Source organism: Castor canadensis, chromosome 2 (genome assembly GCF_047511655.1).
Source record: "Castor canadensis chromosome 2, mCasCan1.hap1v2, whole genome shotgun sequence".
Lineage (NCBI taxonomy): Eukaryota > Metazoa > Chordata > Mammalia > Rodentia > Castoridae > Castor > Castor canadensis.
This window is the reverse complement of record NC_133387.1, coordinates 37345757-37368412: the sequence shown is the minus strand read 5'-3', so window position 1 is coordinate 37368412 and position 22656 is coordinate 37345757. Positions and strand designations below refer to the sequence as shown.

General features: G+C 34.5%; 1 protein-coding gene across 5 annotated transcripts in view; it reads right to left on the bottom strand.

The window, feature by feature from the left end:
* Tfec (transcription factor EC) overlaps positions 1-22656 on the bottom strand; it is a 142254-nt gene that overhangs the window by 61824 nt on the left and 57774 nt on the right. Inside the window, exon 1 of one of the 5 annotated variants that reach the window (XM_020172760.2) lies at positions 12702-12857. The exons of the other annotated variants lie outside the window; for them this stretch is intronic. The gene's annotated coding sequence lies outside the window, so the exon portion shown is untranslated. Of the gene's footprint in view, positions 1-12701; positions 12858-22656 lie in introns of those variants that run through there. 5 annotated transcript variants of the gene reach the window in all.

Below are 22656 nucleotides of genomic sequence, written 5' to 3'. Positions count from 1 at the left end.
TAGGTACAAAGAGAACAAATGAGAATTTGGGTAATATTCTTGGCAAGTAGAATAGAGGGACCAGTTGAGGCCATAGTATGTAGAATTGTAAAAACTGAGCCAAATTATTACCTATAGTATAGAAGAACTAAAGAAAAAATAAGTGTGGGGCTTCTGATTGATTTATAAAGGTGAAGGGCAAGGACGATTCATATATGATGCTATGGTATGAAATAGGAAATAGTGAAGATGAATTTACCCAAACAAGGAATAAAAGTAGACACAAAAGTTTTGAAGGAAAAATGATGAATTTAGGATTGACTTAATGAAATCAGAATGCCTGTGGAACACCCAATAGGGAGGCCTAACACTCAGGTAATTACATAAAGATAGAGGAAGGGGCTTGGTGACCAGACTAGAAGCCACTGAATCAGGGTCTTACATAAAGTCACACAGAATGAAAAATTAAAATTGGAAGGACAGAATGCTAAGTCAAGAACTCTGAGGACCATCAACATCTAAGGGGTGGGAGAAACTGAAAAAAATCTCAAAAAAAGTACCACAAAAATGAGGACAGTGTAATATCACAAAGCCAATGTAGGACAGAGTTTTAAGAAAAAAGTATTTAAAACAAAGTCAAATGCCATGGAGATGAGGACTGAGAAAGATACTGCAAGGAGACTGGGAAATAACTGGGTCGCTGGAGATCCTCAGGAGAATGTTTCAGAGACATATGGAGAATGGAAGTCAGCCTGCAGGAACTGGAGGGACTTTGTGAATTGTGAGTGAGGAGACCTCAGGGCTCAGATGAGGCACCAGTTCCCTCTCTCCACAGGTCCCAGGGAGCAGCTCATCTGTTCTTATGGCTTAAAATGCCAGCCTCACGCTAATGATTCTCAAATTGCATTTCTATACCAGATCTCTTTGTGAGGTAGACGCTAGAATGTAGTGATTTGAGAAGTGAACTGGGGATACCATAGGACTCAGCACCCATTGCCCTCTCCATTCTCTTATTTATTTCTATGTCAATAATACCATCTATTTCCAGAGATATAAATATCATTTATATACTAATAAGGCATAAATCCCAATGTTATGTTTCTTCTCCAAAATTTTCTCATTTTCTTTCTAAAATGCCCAGATATACATATATTTCTGACCACAAACAGAAAGAAGAACCTTAGGAATTACAGTATTATGATGGTTCTAGAGTTACAGATGTGTGTGTGTGTGTGTGTGTGTGTGTGTGTGTGTGTATTTATAAATGAAGAGACCAACATGTTTAAATGCAAATGGTAGCAAGTTGTTAAGGATATGCGGAAGACACAAGCAAGAAAGGATGACTGGCTAAATAGGTGACTGAAAAAACAGGTATTGGACCTAAGTCAGGAAACCAGCTTTGGCAGAATCATTCACATTTTCTGTGAGTCAGAATCTGAAATTTTAGATGTCTAGGGAAGGAGTTAAAATTTTCTTCTCAGCTCACTAAATGTGTAGGCAAATTCACCCATAGATAATGTGGAATGAGGAGATGAGGAATGAATTTGCATGAAAGCAGTATAATGTAAGAAATCTACCAAATGCAGCAGAAGAGAATGGACTGTAATGCTGTGTGGTGGTAGAAGACCACTGATTTGTAAACGTTCTACTTGCATATTGTTGTGGGACTGTCTTCAACAATAGCAGCCTAGAGGCTGCACTGGCCAAGGATGATCATGTGTAACAGACGAACAATGGAGCAAGACATGTGACTCTAATTGTGAGAACTGAACCTTCAGGACAAGCGGTACAGGTTGGGAATGGAAGGGAGCAACAGTCAGGCCAAAAGATAAAAGAAGAACCAATGAATGAGAAGACTCCCAACAGAGCAAAGAAAAAGAATAGAAAGAGACCAAGATAACTGAACGTTGAGAGCCGTAGTTCATTCTAGGACAATGGATCACCCTTTGAAAACTCCTGAAGTAAGAAGCACAATGCTCTCAACCTGCCCTCATGTACGTTTATATCAAATTCATCTTTGCTTTCATTTGCTCACTCTAAGGAAACCACTCAACATTGCAATAAATGGTCAGGCTTGTTAGCACTGATCACTTGCTTTGGTCATGGCAAAAGTTCTACCACAAAAGATTTATTGGTAAAGTAAATTTATCTATCAACAATGCTTCCTCTTGTCAATAGGGAATCATCTCTAAAAGTTGCAGTGTCAAACATAGTTTTGATCTCTTCCTAACTGCTTATAGAGGATCTTACAAAGATTTTCATAATTTAAAAATGACCAGTTTTCATCAGACTAAACAGAGAAAATGATCTACTGCACAGATAATTTGGTTTCTAAATGTCTCCACCATTTACTAATTTTCACCATTAGTGGTACAATTTATGTGAGTATTCTCAAGCATTGAAACTGAATTTTAATATGTAGCAATAAGATTATAGGACAAATGACACCAAATTCAAAGAAATGAGTAGAATGAATAAAACTTCTTTAGATCTACACAGTATTTTCTATTTACAGACCACTTTCTAATCCCTTTTATGATCTCTTTCTTCATCATTTATGATCTCATATTTATTGTATTTTTCAATTAGCTAGCTAAGGCTTAGAGAACATAAGCTAGCACGCAGTTAAAAAATCAAACCAAGTCAACTTACCATTATCCTGGTGCTCTCTTCAAAGCTAAAAATTACATTAATGATCTTAATGATAATAGCATAAAATGCTGGGTACAGTGTGTTTGCTTAGAACCAGGAACGTTGCTTGAAGCTCTACATATTTTGGCTCACTTAATCATCACACCAAGCCAGTAAGGTGAGCAGTGAGATGAGTTATTCCGTACATAACACATTAGAGAGTGGAAGTGGAGAATAGGTTAAAAAGCTCTGGAGTAAAACAAAAACTCAAATCCACACCAGTTTGACCACCAAATCTTTGTTCCCAAACAGTAGTGATCATTAAAACCAAGTTTCGTCTTTTAAGTTAACAAATATTTCTAGTGAGAATGAGAATGCTTAGTGTTCAGGCAACATTGCAATAGACACTCTCATAAAGTACAACCAAAGAAGTAAATTTGTGCAAAACATCTGCATAGCCTAAGAAACAATCCTAAATGTGTAAAAGATTTGAAGCATCAAGATGATCAATGAGGGGGCTGGAGCTGGAGCTCAGTGGTGAAGCTCTCACCTTGCACACATGAGACCTTGGGCTCCATCCTCAGCACTACACACACAAAAAAAAGATGATCATGGAACCATTATAAAAGATGCAGTAATGTAAAGAATACATAAAATTTAAATATATACCCTCAATGGCTTCCTTATACTACACTTTAAAATATGGGGTTTGATATGGTCCTCTCTTTTGCTCAGGTCAAAGGCTCTATTGCTAAGAACATTTACTCTTAAAATGATTAGAAAGCATAAACTTGGAAATCAGAGCTAAGACAAGCTTCCTTTCCTTCTATTAATCACAAAATTTAAAAAAATAAGATGATACATAAAGTGACTCTAACAGAGAAATTATGACTGCTAAGCTATTTTAAGAAACTTTTCATTATTTTACAGTCATTACTGACATTCTATCACTTATTTCTATCTAATGTTATCATTGAACTTATTTTTAAAAAATACATGAGATAACATCTAAGCCCTAAGCATTTATAAAACATTTTCACAGGAAAAGTTTGAATTTCAGAGAATTAAGGAACAGCACATTAATAAGTCTTTCAAATAATAACAGGATATTTCAAATTCTCAATGTAAATACTGTAGGATACTCAACTAACAGAAACCAGACTTTATACAAATGTGCTTACAGCAGACAATAACCTCATTATGTTCTCCCCATAAAATATAAGACTATAATGTTAGCATAAATCATTTTATCCATCTTTGTGGTGGTATTTTTCTTGTCCAAATATGGGAGTTCATTTCAAAATAAATTTTCCTAAAGGAACAGTATAATTGTTATATAAAAAAGCTTGCTTTAAAGACATCATTTCAACCAAATTCTCTTGCCTCTAATGAAGAAAATTTTTTGGTATTTTGGCTTTTTTTCTCCTCTTATAAATGCTAATCCTTAGAATGACTAATATTAATGGCAAGGTTAGCTGCTTACTACAAGTCACTAGTGACTTCATTAGTAATCTAATATTTGAGAAGTCATTTATTGTCATATATCTATCATCAGATCTTCAAAAAAAAAAAAAGTAAGAGAATATGAGACCTTATTAGGATGCTCCCCAACTTATGGTAGAGTTTCAACCTTATTGAACTTTATATGTAGGGAAACAGGATTGTTGTATAGCCTATAAATATACTGCCAGCTCTAACAAGCAGTAAGACATCTCACTCTAGAAAGTCAAATGCTTCAATGTGTCACTTTCAAATTCTCTCCCTAGTCCCAAGAAAATAGGTATAGATTTTAAGTGGTTATTTAAAGTACATTCTGGTATACAGACACCCACATCCTCCCAAGTTAAATTTTTCTGTTACACTGTCTCAAATCTGACCACTTCAACCTGACAGGCAAGCCAGTCAAGTAAGCAGTCACTGGACCAAAAATCTGTCAAAATGGTGAGCTTCACTGGCGATTACTTTTTGACTGACTTGAGCAGTCAAGTTAATCAAAACAGTCAAATCACTTTTCCCATGTATACAGCCTTAGCACTTGCTGTTTCTAGTAGGTGTGTCCTGTTTATATATAAAGGGAGTTTTATTAAGTTACATTGTTTAAGAGAAACAAGTCTGAAAGTTGTGAAGAACTAGTCTGACAATTAGGGGTCCCCACAGAGTTAGTACTCAACTTCAGCACTGGGTAGCAGGACAGGCTCCTGACCCTGCCTGAGAGTGACAGTAAGAAGGCAAGGAGTGGGGAAACTGACAAGAGAAAAGTGTCTAGAATCACTCAAATGCCCAGCTGCTAAAATTTTCTCTTTATGGGACTAACACATGTATCCTGACAAGGAAATGGGCTCACCATATTTTCTGAGATTAAATAAAATCATTGAGAAGAAATCCAGTGGGAGGTTTGGAGATTTTGATGTCACTGTTGATAGTGGTTTGTTATTCTTAGTATACATTTTGACAAAAGAGAGATAAGCTTGAAAAAAATCTCACATTTCAGAGTGATTTGATTTCTCAGTTTGCACAAAGGGCAACATTTGTGATCAGATATTTACAAAGCTTTGTTAGAGCAGCATTTAAGATTACAGCTTTGGAATCATCTATTGGACTTTCAACCAGGCTCTCCACTGACAAATCCTCTACCTTTGAGCTGGACATTTCCCTACCTGTACGCAAGTACCCTTAATTATACAATGAATGCAAGATACGACTTAATTCCCAAGGTTGTTCTAATTAGTAAGTGACTTAATGTGGCTAAAGCATTTCCAACAGGGTAGGGAAGAAGGGCGTGCCACAGACTGGATGAAGATGGTCCAGCTCAAGTGCAATATAACTATGACAGCACTTCATTCAAATAAAGTATTTTATAGTGTTAGACCTTTTAGTACCAGAACCTTGTTTGTTTTCAGGCTTGCTCTAGTTAACAATTTAATCATTCAATATCTTTAAAATCTCTGATAACAGCACTACTTATAATGGCTAAAGTTTCAAGAGTCCCATTGTATGCAGACATTAAATAGGTGTGCTACCCTTTGTCATTTAACAATCATGAAAAATGGAGGAAACTGATGAGGTTTGCAGATGAAGAAATTGAGTTACAATCAAATTACGTACCCTGTCTAGAACCACATAGGTGACTATTTGCCACAGCTGGCTTTGAACCCTATCCATTTCACTTTAAAACCTATACTTATTCTACTACATCATAGTTCTTAGAACTCATAATGCAGTGAATATCTAATAAACAGGAACTTGTATTTTAGGATATTCTAGCTAAAACAATAGTTGATATTTCAGGTTTGGAAATTTATAAGGAGAAATATTAATCTCTTGGACCTTTGAAGGCATTATGAATAAATTATAGGAACATGAATGATTTGTCACTAGTCTATCACATCCTCAATCCTATGTTATTTCTATTTTAAAATTACCACTTTGGATCCCAGAACAATAAGACAATAAAGATCTGCAAGATAAAGCTCATGTCTTCCAGAAGACTTGGGTCTATATAGGATTTCCAAGATTGGTTAATTTAGCAAACACAAGGTAGAATATCTTGCTACATGAAGACAGAGCAAGCATGAATTAATATCCAAAAAACCAGAAACTTTTTAGGACATCCAAATAATTTCATACTGCTTGCTTAGGTGATTTTTCAGTCACTGATAGAGGTAGTAATCTCAGGCAGTAATGTGCTAAAAAAACCTAAAGACTCTGAAGGAGTGTGAATGAATGATACCGCTAGAAAGAGACCAAGCTCCCAGCTAAAAAGCAACATAGGAGGGTGTAATCTAACATACAGGATTAACATCTCAGGAGACTTGCCCTAGGTCAGTTCGTCTCTCTGTGATGCCTTATCCTCTAGATGGAAATAAAAACAGTGAACTCTTTTAAATGTGCCCTGTGGTCTGATTAAAGATTGAAAAGGGCTCTAAAAATCCACAGCACTCCCAGGGAAAAATGCTAAATATCATTATCATTATTACACCAAATGCCATAATTTGGTCTCCTCAGATTCCCCTTTTATGTAGATTCCATCAAACTCTGACTTTTGACTTTTTGCCTCTCTGACCAATTCTCCAATGACAAAGCAAAGGGAAATGTTGAGGCAATTAGTGGGAAATGGAAGCAATTAATTCTCTTTTTTAGTGAAGACCTGGCCTCTCTGAACCAGTTTAACCAAAAATAATCAATGACCTTTCTCTGCCCAAACTGAAGCAAATCTACTTGATATTTGTCACTGGTTATCCATCTACTGCTCCGACATTAATGAGTCTCTTCACTTTGCCCCTTTCTTTTATGAAATAGAACCAGCTTTCTGGTCCCTTGTTACCTCTACATCTGCTATTTTTGCAAATAGAATACAGTCAAAGGCCTCGTTAGCCATGTGTAAGCTTAAGAAACATTTTTAGCATAACCATGGTTTCTGACTTCTATCTTTCCCCCTTGAACTGTTTCCCCTTCTCTGCTACAAAGATGGGATCTTGTTCAAAATGAATAAAGAGAACAACAAAGACAAAGTTTAAATTTAAGTAACTCAAAAAATACTGCATATTTTGTCTAAGGCTAGGCACCCATATAGACTTAGATATAAGTCCTTTCCGCATCACTTTACTCCCTGGTCATCTTGGGAAAGTAACCTATTATTCAAAAATCTCACTTTTCTCTTCTAAACATTAGAGATAGCTGCTTGTGCTTCAAAGGGCACTGTCACATCCAAATATATCTTTATTACATGAAGACAGTATAATCTAAGTTCCTTACTGATGCTTGAGGAGAGGAGAAGAGAGGAGTGGTAAAGATTTTGCAAAATAGAGCTGATTTTGATACTCAGTAAAACTCTTCCAAGATGATTGTTTCTCAGGCAGGAGAAGCGATCATTCATGTTCTCCTCATTATCCCCTACTAAAGGACCTAATATTTTAGCTTATCTACTCATTTTATAAAATATTTCCTTCTCTTAACTTATTGTGCAATTACTTTACTTGGTATTTTTGTTGTTGTAATTTGTTCATCTTTACACAGATACACCTTAAGTAACTGCCAAAAAGCTTTGTCCTACATCTCACATCTCACTGGGTATGTCCAGTGAAAGGGCAGTCCAAGTGAATTAACATCTGGTGTTTCAAATGCAAGCCAGTGGAAATGCAAATGAATTAACAATACAATTGAGAAAATCTGGAAGGATGAAATGTCTTCTGAAGAAAAGGCAAATTAAGAGTTATTTCCCAAATTATGCATGGAGTTGCTTCACTCTCTACTTCATTTTGCTCTCAAAGTTCTGTCCTAAGACAAGAGTTCTGTAAAACTGGCTTAGCAGGAAACAATAAGGTGGAGGGGGGGGGTCGGTGCAGAGAGGCCAGATATATGAGGCATAGCCTGCTATGAAAATCTGTCAGAAATGTGGGATCAAGGCTTCATAGGGAGAAGAGAGGCCCTCCTTTTGCACTGTGAGCTGGATTTCCAATCTTAGAGTTCCTGTGTGGAATGCAAGTTTGATCTCCTAGGAATAAATTCTGAGCTCCTCTTCAGGCACAAGAGTTGACTTTAAGCACCACCAGATTTCTCATCATTTACCCTCAGGTCCTGCCCCACATCTTCACTCTCCACACTATATATTAATTTTACTTAAAATGTACATATACACACAGAGGCTTATTCAAAGTCACATGGGGAATTAGTAGCAAGCTAAAAATGCTGAACTTCTGACTTCCTATTTCACAGTGTGTTCCATCAACTGCAAACCAAACAACCACAAAGAAATCACCGAATCACTTGCACATATTTGTTTGATGCACTGCTTTAGGGACTAATTCTTTTTGTATTTAAATTACTATTTTTACAGTGGAAAACATCACATTACATCACCTTTGGTTCTCACATGAAGTAGGTTTTGTCATATTTTCAGCAACACACCTGCACTGTGCCCTTGCCAAAGATAGGACTTCATAGACACCACACATTTGTATTTGCCCTTTTGAAGCAGATATGGGAGCATTCTATAAATAAAAATATCTAAAACTAATTACTTCAGCCTTTCACCCTCCAATCCATTTTCCAAATGACTAGAACCAGAAAGATCCTGCTAAAGTACAATCAGATCAAATTACTCCTCTTGTTAAAATGTTACATCTTAAAAGCATAGCTCTTCATGGCCTGTCCTCACCTTATCTCTTACTTCATGTTATTCCCCACAATGGTCCCAAGTTCTAATGGGAAAAACTCTCTCCATGTATATTGCTTTGCATAACTCTGCATATGCCAGTCTTTCAGTCCAAGGCTTTTCTACCACCCTTTTCCTAGAGAACAGCTGTTTATTTTTCAACATACACTTCAACCATCACTTCTTTGAACTCTTTCCATACCCTCCAGAGCCCCAGGAAATTCATATATACTTTTAATATAACACTTGTCTCTTCAATTAATTGTTGAAATGCCTGAACTGCTTATTGGCAGGTATCATATTTTATACATCTTAGTGTCCTCCAAACACAGCATACATAGCACTAGGGACACTCCTCTATGTATATACTTTCAACTTAACCAAACCTACACAGATATTAATTAAGTTAAAATGACATACTCTTTGATTTCTTCAGAAGATGGTGTCATTAGTTAACTCAAGGGGCAGACTCACCACTAGCTTGTTACTACTTGGTTTAAGGATGAATATACTCAGGGTTTTCCAAACATTACATCATCAAGTTTTCACAAGAAATGTTCAGAAGGCTAATAAAAAATAGTTATTTCCAATAAAAAGTGTTTCAAAATTTGAGAACCCTGAGAAAATTTTTTTTAGTGATTGAATGTGCTTATTAGAAAATTCTTTAATGGAAGGTGCAATTTTGATGGAAGGAACAAATCATCCGTGTGAAAATAGCCCTGCAAATGTGAAGGACAATCATAGCTATAGAAAAGGAAAAGTAATTGACTAAATGAAGAGAAACATTTGAGAGTATGATGGAAAAATCAGATGTTTCTTAGCTTAAGATTCATTAAGGAGAAGCCTAGAATTTTACCAAAATTTAAAGTCTGGTGGTAAAATTGTTGCCAAAAACTTCTGTTGTAAACAGATGATTCAGTAGTTCAAATGTTCTTGAATCTGCACAGGCTCAAAGAGAGCACCTTGGCTGCTAAGCAATTCCCTCTAGACACTACCAGAGATCATTACCTGCCTGAACACATATCACCAATGTAGTAGATACTGGCCTACATTTTTGGAGAGTGGTAACAAATGCTTGAGTTTTAGCAAAGCCAAATATCTGATTAAACATAGAAATTCCTGGCTTATGGACAAATATGCATCAAGAGAAGCCAAATTTACTCATGTGCACATAATCTTCTGCATGGGAAAAATGTTTGTACAAGAAAGAAATATTGAAGGAAATGGAAGGAGGAATGGAAGAAATCTCTGGCTCAGTAGAAGCAGCTGGAATGAATACAGTCTGTTTTAGTAGGCCAGCTAAAGAAGAATATTTCTAAAAAGGTTTAAATCCTCCTTCTTCTGTCTCCCCAGTGTTATGATTCGGGCATGTGCCATCAACTGGGTTTCAAATGTATCTTCTTAAGACCAAATTCTCACCTATTCTTTCAAACCTCAAAAAAAAAAGGAACCCAAGATCATTAGGCTTAACCTCCCTTTATGAGAGCAACTGAAAAATTAGAAACAAGAACTTTCTCTACTCCTAGACCAACCCATTCTTTTTTTTTTTTTTTTTGGTCTTTTTCTTTTTTGGTGCTGGGATCGAACCCAAGGCCTCACGCATGCTAGGCAAGCGCTGTACCACTGAGCTACATCCCAGCCCCCAACCCATACTTAACACTGGTCACCAGAGGAGATTCCACAACCTACTGTACTGTTGAAGTTTTTCAATTCTTTGGACTCTTTCTTTCTTCTTTCTTTCTTCCTTTCTTTCTTTCCTTCCTCCTTCCTTCCTTCTCTCTCCCTGCCTTCCTTCCTCCCTTCTTCTCTCTCTCTCTCTCTCTCTCTCTCTCTCTCTCTCTCTCTCTCTCTCTCTCTCTCTCTCTCTCTCTCCTTTCTTTCCTTCTTTCTTGCCAGGAAGTGGCCAAAGCTTTCCATGACCCAATGAATCTAGTTTAATGGAATAACAAGATCATCTATCAACTACACTTACAAAGTAATGTCTGTCACATTTTGATGCATCTCCAAATACATACAACCTACTTCCACAGATTCTTTGATTGACTGGTAATTCACAACTGTCAAGTAAGGAATGTGCTACTGTAAACCTCTCCCTTCGTGGGTTATGTTTTTGCAGATATTTATCACTCTTACTTCTTTTCTTGGCCTTAGAAACATTTTCAGTAAAACTTGAATATAACTATATTTTATACTCTGCATTTGTTTTGTCTTGCTGTCACATAGTCCAAAATAGCAATCTTAGCTTGTAAACATAATCTTTCCAGATATGCTATCACTCCATTTCTTAATCCAGTGTTTTTACCGTAAGAATTTATCTCCATGAAGAATCTGATCTCAGATAGTTTCAGTTTTGTACAATGACATATAAAATATTAACTGATTGCCTTTCTACATGTATATGATATTTATCATTTATCACTATCCATTATGATCCCATTTGAACCATATTTCATTATTTTATTTGAAACCATGGTATAAGAACACTTTGCTACTTTCAGTTTCTCCTTTCCTTATTTCTCTTTCTGGCTATCCAAATCATTATTTTCAAAATTATTTTCTACTTCCACTATGTAAATTGCAACAATTTCTTAAAAATTTGCTTATGCTAAAAATGTGCATTATATGTAAAAATCTCGTAATTATCTTGGTTTTGTAGAACTTAAACATTTGTGTCTCAACCATTAAAGTTAAGTTGACTTTAAGAAACATATTTCATTTTTGACATCAACTCCAAGTTTCAGTTCAACAAATGTACTTAAACATTGCACTATTTTGCTTTGCAAAGAAATGGAAATTTAAAAAATAATCAAAAGCAACAAAATAGCATGAAAATTATATGTATTCCATTTGTCTAGTGGTTAAAGTTTTTTTCTAAACACTCAAAATATAAACATAAAATTTGGCCTATTTAAGGTAGGTTTTACCAAAAAAGTAAAAGATTTAATATTGATTCAAAAGTTACTAGAAAGTATATAGCTACACTTAGATTCATCTGCAATACAAGAATTGTCTGAATAATCTTGACAATGAATTCCACATTCTGTTGATAATGAACTCCACATGCTTTGTTGACATAGTCTCTGCACAGATATAAATCTTCAGTCTCAATGTTAAATAAAATTTCTAGTAAATAAGTTACTAATAAGTTATTCAAGATAAATTAAATATTACTTCAAGGAGCTATATTATTGCTTTCAAAGTACCTAGTCCCAATAACATTGAAAGTATGGAATAATAATAATTCATATAAGCAAATATATATATATATATACACGTGTATACATATACATACATATATGTGTGCATGCTTGTGTACATGAGAAATAAAATAATCTTTAAGTCCCTATTATAACCTTTAATTATTATAGTTAAAAATTATAATTTAAAAAGTTATTGTCTTAGGATACTTGAAATTTCCTAAACAAACTATTTAGCTCCACATCTGTATAAAAAAGAATAACAATTTTTTAACCCTGGAAACAGAGCATATGCTAATTTACTTCCTAGTGTTATTTTAGCTCTGAACAGAACTTGTATTTTCTTACCTTTAAAAAACAATAAAATAGACATTGCAAGAATATAAACAGAAATTAACACTCATAAAATAAAATATGAGGCAATAAAATGCTAAATCATGTTCCAATTTAGTAAATATCTGAGAATATTAAACTGGAAGAAGAAATTTCTTTGGTTATCATGTACTAAAACAGGGATTTCTACATCTTGATTAAAGTAAGATATTAATAGAGTTTCAGTTATTTTTCATCCAAATTATAGCAAATCACAGCTTGACTACTCTAACATCCTGATACCTCATAATTACACAAGACAAAATCTTAAGTATAAGTGAACCATGCATATCAAAGTAAAACATATTGATTAAACTTCTCTTCATAGTTTGTTTAAAGTATAGAAATTAATCTGCCAGTTTACCTACCAGCAATGACTGGGTTCTATCAATGTAAGCACCTCTACAAACAGCACGAAATTACAGTCTCTCTGGTCATAACATAAGTACCATGTCCAAAGTGACAAACAAAGTTAAAGATCTGATGATCTGATCATGAGTAATGAACCGTCTGGGCTGATTGAAATCCACTCAGTTGAGGAAAGAGAAAAGAGAAGTATCTCATTAGGGCATTTCCTGAACCCTGTTTGGAATTTCAGTTAAGGAAGAAGAAATGACACAGCAGTTTCAACTTAAGGCGACTTCCTTTCTTTATCTGAAATATGCTACTAACCTGAGAAATAGCTGTCCACCAAAACTGTTCCACAGTGGTGTGGCCACAGTAAAAACTCCTGTTGATCCCATTATTGCCCCATAATTAACATTTTTCCCAGAATGTACAAAGCACTATATGATTGTTATCAAAATGGACTAAGATCCCACATTTATTGCAACATATTATGCTCACAAGTAACATTTCTTCAACAAACTGGTACTACTTTTCAGCTCTTCAGAACTGCACTTTTATTGAGTGTATCAATAGATTCTGAGTTTTTACTTTAAGGTCTTGAATTTCCTACATCTCATAACAAAAGTTTTCTTATGTCTCATTCTGCTCTTAAAATGATCCCAAAATAATTTTAATTCTGCTCCAGAATATTTTATCTTCCCATGTAGATGGAAGATACATCCAACTTTTGAGATTTCTAATTATTATTATTAGTGTCTATCTCCTAGTTGGAGCTGTATTTTTAAGGGACATAAGCATTGGCTACTCCATACCTTTTATAAATGAAACTAACAAAGAAGTCTCGTTCATGTATCAGTTATCTTCAGGAACTCATGATCATAAGATACAACCTTAGTCCCACATGGCACATTTTGCTGTGTAACTGTGCATTCATTTTATAATAGTTACTATTTGCTTATTTTTACATATTTTAAAAAAAATATACAGAACAGGATATTCAAATAAATTACTAAAATTTATTTATGAATAAATAAACGTAATTCATAAAATTTATTTTATGAATGTAATGTAAAAGTTACATTCATATTTTTTCTTGCTCATGATTCTAAAAATTGTGCAATTCAATTGACATTCATATTTCTCAAGGAGTGGAAAATATATAAAATCATCTTAGCACTTTATATCTTGCTTTAAAACTTCTAGACTATTTTTAAAATGTTCTGACATCAACAGAAAATGTTTGAGTCATCTCACATGTTCTATCCAGAACACTGAGTTCTAGCCAGGTATTTAATTATATATCTAAATCTCCTAAGGTGTTTGGTAGTAGTAAATAATTAACTTAGTATAAAGTCAATTGATTTAGGTTAATATTAAAAATAACATTCATTTAAAAAATTCTGTTAGAAAAGAAAATATTCTAGATTTCAATTCATATTAGAAACTACATTGAATTAAAGTTTACTACATTTATGTGACATAATATGCTTAATATATTTAACACACTTGTGTAAAATACATTTCTGAAGTTGAGAAGGTAAGTTTTACAGCTGTATTACTGTATGGGCATACATCTGATTTTCAAGACTTGGAATATGCACACATCCTTACCTGTGCCTAAAGGACACGTTAATGCCTTACTGTGTCCGAATGTGGCCCAATGTGTTAGCTACGATGTTGAAATATTTTGCTATCTTTTCCTTCTATATTTTAAATGACAAACACATATGCTAATGGCAATATATAGTTTTAATTTTAAAAGTCATTTTTACATCAAAACTTTTAGTGATAGTATACTTCTTTCCATAAAATAATTTTACAACAAACTATCTGCTTCTCTATGACAAGTGTAAGAGAGATCTTGTAGATAACACATTAACTTAAGTCCTATTTTTTTACGTTGCCTGCTTGATCCTTATGGACTCTCTGCAGAAAGCATTTCACTTAATCATGTGACAAAGAAAAAGTCATCTTCTTATCATTCATTAAAAAAAAAAAGGTGTTCTGGCAAGAGGAGCATTCTCAGTCAGGTTCACATGGTTAAAACCTGAAATAATTCTCACAAAGAAGAAATGTGTCAAAATGCTTTAAAGCAAGCACTTCTGACTTGCCCTTTGCTTTGGTTGAAATCCCAGCTCTCACTTTTCTTAAATAAGGTGTGTTGCTTAAAATATTTAACATTTCTTTGTCTCAGTCTCTTCATCCACAAAATAGGCATAATAATAGTAGCTACAGCAGGCTATCATGAGGATTACGTAGTTAGCAAAAATAAGTTGTTGAATGCTGCCAGGACGTAAGTACCTGCTATTGAGTTTTTCTCCTTTTCTTGTTTCTATCAATTTTTTATACTGACCATGTCATCTTCCACCCTCTACCACATCTATACAATACTAGTCCCTGTACCCAAATATTCTGGCTTCCCATTTGTGACAGATGAGGACACATTGTCTTATCTAGAGACCAGCTCTCCAACTTTACACTAGATCCCATCCTCCTCAGCTACCTAGCAATTCTCCCTTCCACACATTACCCCTGGTACCAACCACCAATGCTCTACTAGATCAATTCCATTAACATACATTATTTCCCTCACCTAAAGGGAAAAAAAACAAAACTTCCTCTCAACCCCACTTCTCTCACAAGTTATTATTCCATTTCTTTGTTCCATTTTTTAGAAACTGAGATGTCAGTACTCAGTGTGTTTTCAATTCTTCTCTCTCTCTCTCTCTCTCTTTTATTTTATTTTTTGAGGCAGGGTCTTGCTACATACGCCAGCCTGGTCTAGATCTCTCAATCCTTCTGTCTCAGCCTCCCAAGTGGGATTACAGGCATGCATCACACATCCAGCTTCCATTCTCTCTCGAACCCATTCCAGCCAGACTATTTAAAAGATTTAATCAATGTGAGTCAATGCCCTGTATAGCTATCTTTATCTCAACCAGCAAAACCCCTTGTTCCTTCCTATTATTGCTTATACTCTCTCTACAACAAAATTAGAGATAAGGGCAAAATAGTTTCTGCTGGGTATTGAGGGGGGGAGCGGGAGGGGGTGGAGTGGGTGGTAAGGGAGGGGGTGGGGGCAGGGGGGAGAAATAAAACAAGCCTTGTATGCACATATGAATAATAAAAGAAAAATGAAAAAAAAAGATTTTATCAGAGCACCAAAACTGGTCTTGTCAGTCTTGCCAATCAGATGGTCAGTCCCAACTTACTTTCTCTATCAACAGCACAGATTTTCTAATTCTCTCCTCTTTTCTTTACAGCATTTTCAGGATATTATATACTCTCAGATTTTCTCCTATCTCCCTGGGTGCTCCTTCTCTGTCTACTTTGCTGTCTCTTCCTCTTTTCCCTAATTTACTAGTATTGAAGTGCCTGAAGTCTGTGTTCTCTCTTCCTCTTTAGCTGAACTCATTACCTTGGTACTCAATTTCCTCTTATGACTTTATATCATCTATATGCTCGTGAATCTCATTGTTATGTCTTCATACCTCACCTCTGTCCTGTATTCTATCTGCATATTTCTAATCACAAACTCCACATTCACATTTTTATATATAGAAGAAAGCTCAAATCTTTCTTTCCAACTATGTACCACTTCAGCCTTCCCTAACTGCCTTACAATGGCATCTTTATCCCTCCAATTGCTCAGGGGGTCTCAAAACCTTGGTGTCATTCTTGGGTCCTCTCTTCCTCTAGTACCCTTTGACCCATCCACCAGAAATTCCTGGGAGCTTTCAAGATTATCCAGAATCTGTTTGCTTCAACCATGTCCCATTGCTAACATCCAGGTCAAAGCTAACTTCATCTTTTACGTGGATTTGTGAAAAAATCTAATTTCCTTCTCTGTTTCTCCATTTCTACCCTTATACCCACCAACACACATAGTTCACCCTCCAAAGGCAACTAGAATGGTTCTTTTAAAGCCAAAGCTAGTCCTATAGCTTTCTGTCCAAAACTGTCCCATGGCATCCTTCTATACTCAAAAAACAAAGTAATTCCAGTTCCTTAGAATGGTTTCTAAGATCCTATACCTATTTACCTCCTTTACATACTTGTGAAATGTCATGTTCTCACTGTTTATCTTAACCATTCTAAAATGTTATCATTCTCTCCTCCCCTTTACCTAACCTTTCTGGCATGCTTTATCCTCCTTACTTATTTTGTGCTTGATTTTTTTTTCTTACTTTTTTAAAATTACTGTGCTTAATCTTTTTTTCCATAGATTTCATTACCTATTGGGTTTACTGTTTACTTTGTGTCATCCACCGAAAAGTAGACTTCACAAAGACAAATCCCTGCTTGTTTGCTCATTGGCATATTCTAAGTAAGTACAGCAGCATGGCACATGGCTGCCACTCAATGAATGTGTGCTGAGTAGATCCATGAATGCATGAACCTGAGGAGGGAGCATCCTGCTGATCTTGTTGACTTACTTCCTGCCTTTACCTTGCTTCAGAGTCATCTTTCTAAATCACACATTTAATCATTTTTCCCTTGTTTATAACCATCAGAAACTTCCTAGAATAGCTTGTGAAAGTCTTCACAACTAAATCTGTATCTGTATTTCAAGTTTCTTCATAACACATCATTCCTGACCTCCTATATCAGACATTCCCTGAAAGAAACACAGTCAAATGTTCTGTGTCTGTGTGTGTGAACTGATCACATATTGCACATATTCCTATCATAAGTACCAATGTCAATGTATTTTAATCCTCCAAAATTTTATAAATTCAATACAACATCAATCAAAACTCTAGTTGCATTCTGCTTAACATACTTATTAATATTTACTGAGAAAAATAAATGAAAGGTCATAGTCAAAATATTTGGAAAATAAAAAGAGCGAAGGAATACTTGAACAAAGAGATATTACATACACTGTTAAACTACAGTAATTAAAATGACTCACAGCCAGGGATGGTGGCCTATGTCTATAATCCCAGCTACACAGGAGGCTGAGGGAGGAAGATCATGAGGCCAACCTGGGCAAAGTTAGTGAGACCCTGTCTCAGAAACCATATACAAACAAGAGGGATGAGGGTGTGGCTCAAGTGATAGAACACTTGCCTAGCATTCACCAGACCTGGGTTCAATTACAGTACCAAAAAACAAAAAAAACAGCTCACTATAAAGACAAGAGCCTAACTATATCAAAACTTCAATTTCAAAAATCTTAAAGATTCAAATATAAAACTTAAAAACTTTACTCAGAGAAATGTTTGAATGACTATTTTGTAACTCACAAACTGGAGAAAAACATCACTAAAGAAAACTTTTGGACATATAAATATTAAACTTCTCTAAGAATTATTTTTTAAATTTGACAAAAGCAAAACTGGGAAAATATTTTTGTCAATAGCTTTAAAACATATTATATAGATAATTATTATATTGGTTACAGATCTTTTTCTTATTTATTTGCTCATCTTCTTGACTGAAAATGTGCGTAGTTCTGGATTGGACCATAACATTCTGTTCTTTGTATTAGTAGTTCTTTCTTAGTGCTATCACATTGAAAAATCATGTAAAATGCGTACCTCAGACACATCTCACACAAAATCAAACTGCAAAGGAACTGGGTATTTATATTCCCCAAAACCTATCAGTCACTGACTTCAGGCTGCTTCCATGAGAACATTAAATCCCAGGCACACAAGTATTTTTTATCATACTAAAAGCAGAACTCTGACAAAACCTAAAGCCAAATGGCAGCTGTTGGGAGACAAGCTGCCGTTCACTAATGTGGCAGTGCTACCACTTGCTGTGGTTTAGATCCGGAGGTCCATATGTGAAACGCTTGGTGCCCAGCTTCACTATTAGGGTGGAAACGTTAAGAGGTAGGCCCAGTGGGAGATCTTTGGGGAGTTGGGGACCATACCAATGTGGTAATCCAGCACCTTCATTTTTCTCTTTCCCTTCTGGTAAAGAGACTAGATTTGTCCACCATGCATTCCTGCCATGAGGCTCTTCACAACAGGGCCAGAACCAATGGGCCAACTGATCATGGACAGATCCCTCTAACTGCGAACTAAAATAAAACATTTCTCCTTGGAAGCTGATTTTCTCAGGTACTTGTCCTACTATCAGAAAGCTGACTCACACAGAGGTTTACAGGATAAACACAAACAGTCCCTACTCCAATGGTGTAGAAATAGTCCTGTCATACAGTAGACAGTATAAATTAAATACTGAGCCTTGGTATTGTTCTCTACATTAAACTCCCCATCAAAACTATTATATTTATTTATTCCTTTTAATAATATTCCATTAAAATTCTGCCAAGTGTCAGGTACTAGGTATGTAAAGACAAAGAGTCCTTAACCTTAAACAGGTTATGATCTAATAAGTGACACACAGTTGAATTAGTTCATGATAGAAAAACAACAATTTCATGGAATAATATGTGAAACAAAGACATGTTATGATCGAAGGACTGTTTTTCTTAAAACTGACTTTTGGGAAAGCATAAGACATTGAAATGAGAAATGCTGCGAAAATAGAGATGCTATGAAAATGTGTCAAACATACTTCTTCCCACTAAGGCAACGACCAGTAATAGATAATTTTTAAATTAAGATATTAACTAATTATACAGGAAAAATTCTGGTTTTTCAATGGCAGCTAAGGCACTTTCAAAAATAGGCTCTGAAAGCATTTTTATAAGAAAATAAAATGTTGGTGAGAGTATCTTATATTAGCCCTTCAAAAAGAGGAAAAACAATACAGTCGTTGTTACCTTAGATTGATTTCACAGATATCTCAAAAATAAAATGTCATTGGTCAAAGTGTTTTTAAAGGCAATAGATTTTGTTCATGGAATGTTTGAGGGTCCCCATGCTCATAAGACATCTTTAAAATTGCTAAACAACCAACAAATAGCCCAGTAAACCAATCATTAAATTAAGAAAACATCCAATGTTAAACACTAAAGGAATTTAGATTTGCTCTTAAAAACCTAAATCAATGGAAAAGGTATTTCTCAATACTCACAAAGCCCAGAATCAATATCATCATAGAAAACAAACAAAAAAAAGCAGATACAGATATATAGAGCTGAACATTTTATGTTTCTGATGAACAGGTGTTGTACTTTTTGAGAGTTTAATATTATAATCAAGAACCTTGACAAATAATTGATTATTCAAATGAAATTGATTATCTCATTGCCAGTTTTGAGAGGTACGGAAATTAGAAAGTTAAGATTCCCTGTTTTTATGTGATAAGACCAGATTTTGTCTCAATAATATTTTAAGACAAATGCTAAATGTCAAATCTGACCTTGGAGTCCAATATTATTTAAGAACTACAGACCATCTAACATACAGAAGTTCCTCCCTTTAAAAAACTAAAATTGGAACTTATCTAAATTTTTACTGCTTCACTAGCATACTAGTAAATATGGTATGTAAACCTTTAAAAAATATCTTTAAAACGACACTTAATTTTTCTCTACCAAAGTCATGATGTCCTTAACTAGAAGCAAGCAAGCAGAAATGCTGGGAAACACATCTAATATTAGTATATCACTGTTCAGTTAAAATAGTAGTACTTTTTCACTTCTGAGTGTTTTTCACCCACCTCAATGAACTTCAGAAACATCAATCTTTCATCAGTTTTAAAAGTATTTGTACTTATTATTGCTCCATGGAATATAAGTAAAACCACTCAAAACAATCAACCAACTTTTCCAAGTTTTCTGTCCCCTGACAACTCAATTTTAAAGTACAAAGAATCTCTAGAAAACCTTTAAGGCATTAAGATAATTTCAGTTTTCTCTAACACCAATGACTTTAAGATTTCTCTAGAGTGTATATTTAATCTTGGCATGCACTAGAGCATTAAACAAAGAACTAGTGCATCTAAAAAACTTCAAGTAGGCAAATTTTGTATTTAACATGCAATTTCTGTGTCCTTTTCCCTCTTTCCAGATAGGTACCATGGTCCCTATTATCTCCCTGTTTTTGCCATTATCAAAACCTATTTTTAGAAAACACTCTAATTAATTCATTACATACCTTATGCACTAAGGTATAAATGACTGATAAGACTTAAAATATTCTCCTTCCCAAAGGCATTTATTTTTAGAAGGTAATGGAATTTAAGGTAAAGAAGTAAGATGTGTTTTAAATTGAGAAATTGAACAAATCCAGAAATCAAAAACATTTCATGGAGTCTCCCATCTAATCTGAGAATGCTATATATTCAGACTTGACAACATATTATCCATAAAATAAATAAAAGCAAAGCTTCTTCCTTTGCAATATTAGGATGTTCAAAATGAGATGTCATCTCCCGTGATTGACACTGAAGTTCCCTAGAGATTAGGAAAATGACAAGTTTCGCACAGTCTGCTGCAATTGTACAATTGTACTCTGTCAGAAAGGGTAGGATGGGATATGCTGACATAACAAACAATTCCAAAAAAACCTAAAAAAATACTCTACATGTCCAATGTGGATGACATGTGGTGGGGGAGTTTTGTTCCACATAGCTCCTCAAGGATCCGTAATGATAGAGGATCCATCTCCAAATATGCTTTCAGCACCACTGGTGTAGGAAACAGCATATGGAGAACCAGAAATAGGCTCTTAAAGCTTCTGTAGGAAGTGACATGCATCACTTTTGTCCATCATTTATTGGCCAAAGCACCCAATGACTATGCCTACTTCAAAGGAAATTAACATGTAATTCTACCATGTGCCAAGAAGCCAGAATTTGAATTATTTGTTATTACGACCAATGGCTATGACACTCTGCTAATATCTTTAACATATCAACTTTTCCAAGGGAATCACTTTTAGTAAAAAAAAAATAGCTCTTCTATAATGTCATATAACAAAAAAATTCAGTCTGTCAAATAGATTACAAGCTTTATTTACCATTTTACTACAAGGAGAAACAAGAAATCAGAAAAGAATTATAGAAAGAAGGGAAGAGCAGGTAAACAAACAGTTTAATAATTTTGGAAACATGAAATAGAGCTAAAACTAAAATAAAAAACTGTGTAGATGTGTTTATTAGTATTCTAATTTTTTATCTCAAGTTCTATGCCAAAACTTCCTTCCAGAATCTACCAGAAAGGAGGAAATTGTGTTTCAGAGGAGTATAAAAATATGAAACAAACATTTTATAAATTCATTTTGCTATAAGAAAAGATACAGAGAAGTTATGGCAATTATAACAATACCCTTATTTGTAAAGGAGGAAAATCTGGAAAGGATAATAAAATCAAAGATAGAAAGAAGAAATATGTAGAAATATTTTCCATGTCTCTCATTTTGAGTTTTAAAATTTCTTTTAAGGTCGAAAATGTCCTTGCATGCAAAAGAATTATCAATGCTCAATTCTCATTTTACTTTATAATGTTTCATTAACAATTTTTACTATAATAAAACTATAATATGACAAAATTACAATAAGGAGGAGAACTTGGATAAGATTCCCTTTTTCCTTGAATAAGAAAAAGGACATTTGCAATAATTTTTTAAAATCTAGATGTGGCTTGGATAAAGAAAGCAGAAAAAAAGCAAAGTAGAAAATATTTTCTTAGGGATAACTCATACTCCAAGATATGTCACTGATGTCTAGAAACTTTTTTGCTCAGAAGGTGTTCATAGTGTAGGAATAAAATAGAAGCAAATAAAAACACTCAAAGCACATCAATGAAGCTTGTCAACAAAGCTCAAGAAAATAATTGTATTGGTAGCAATATCATTATTTTTTGCTTATATTGATAGTATCTTAGGAAATAGACAATGTGAATTGTTCTTATTTCCTGATTTAAAAAGAAAATACATTAATACATATAGTGATAAGAAGATTAATATTTTCTACTAATGAGTTTTACCTCATAAAATATAATTTTTGAACTCTAAAGAGAGAAGCCAAAATAAATCAGCAGTTGAAATATCACCTCCATTAAAATTTTACAAGGATACATAAAAAGCTTAATATTTTAATATTATTTTA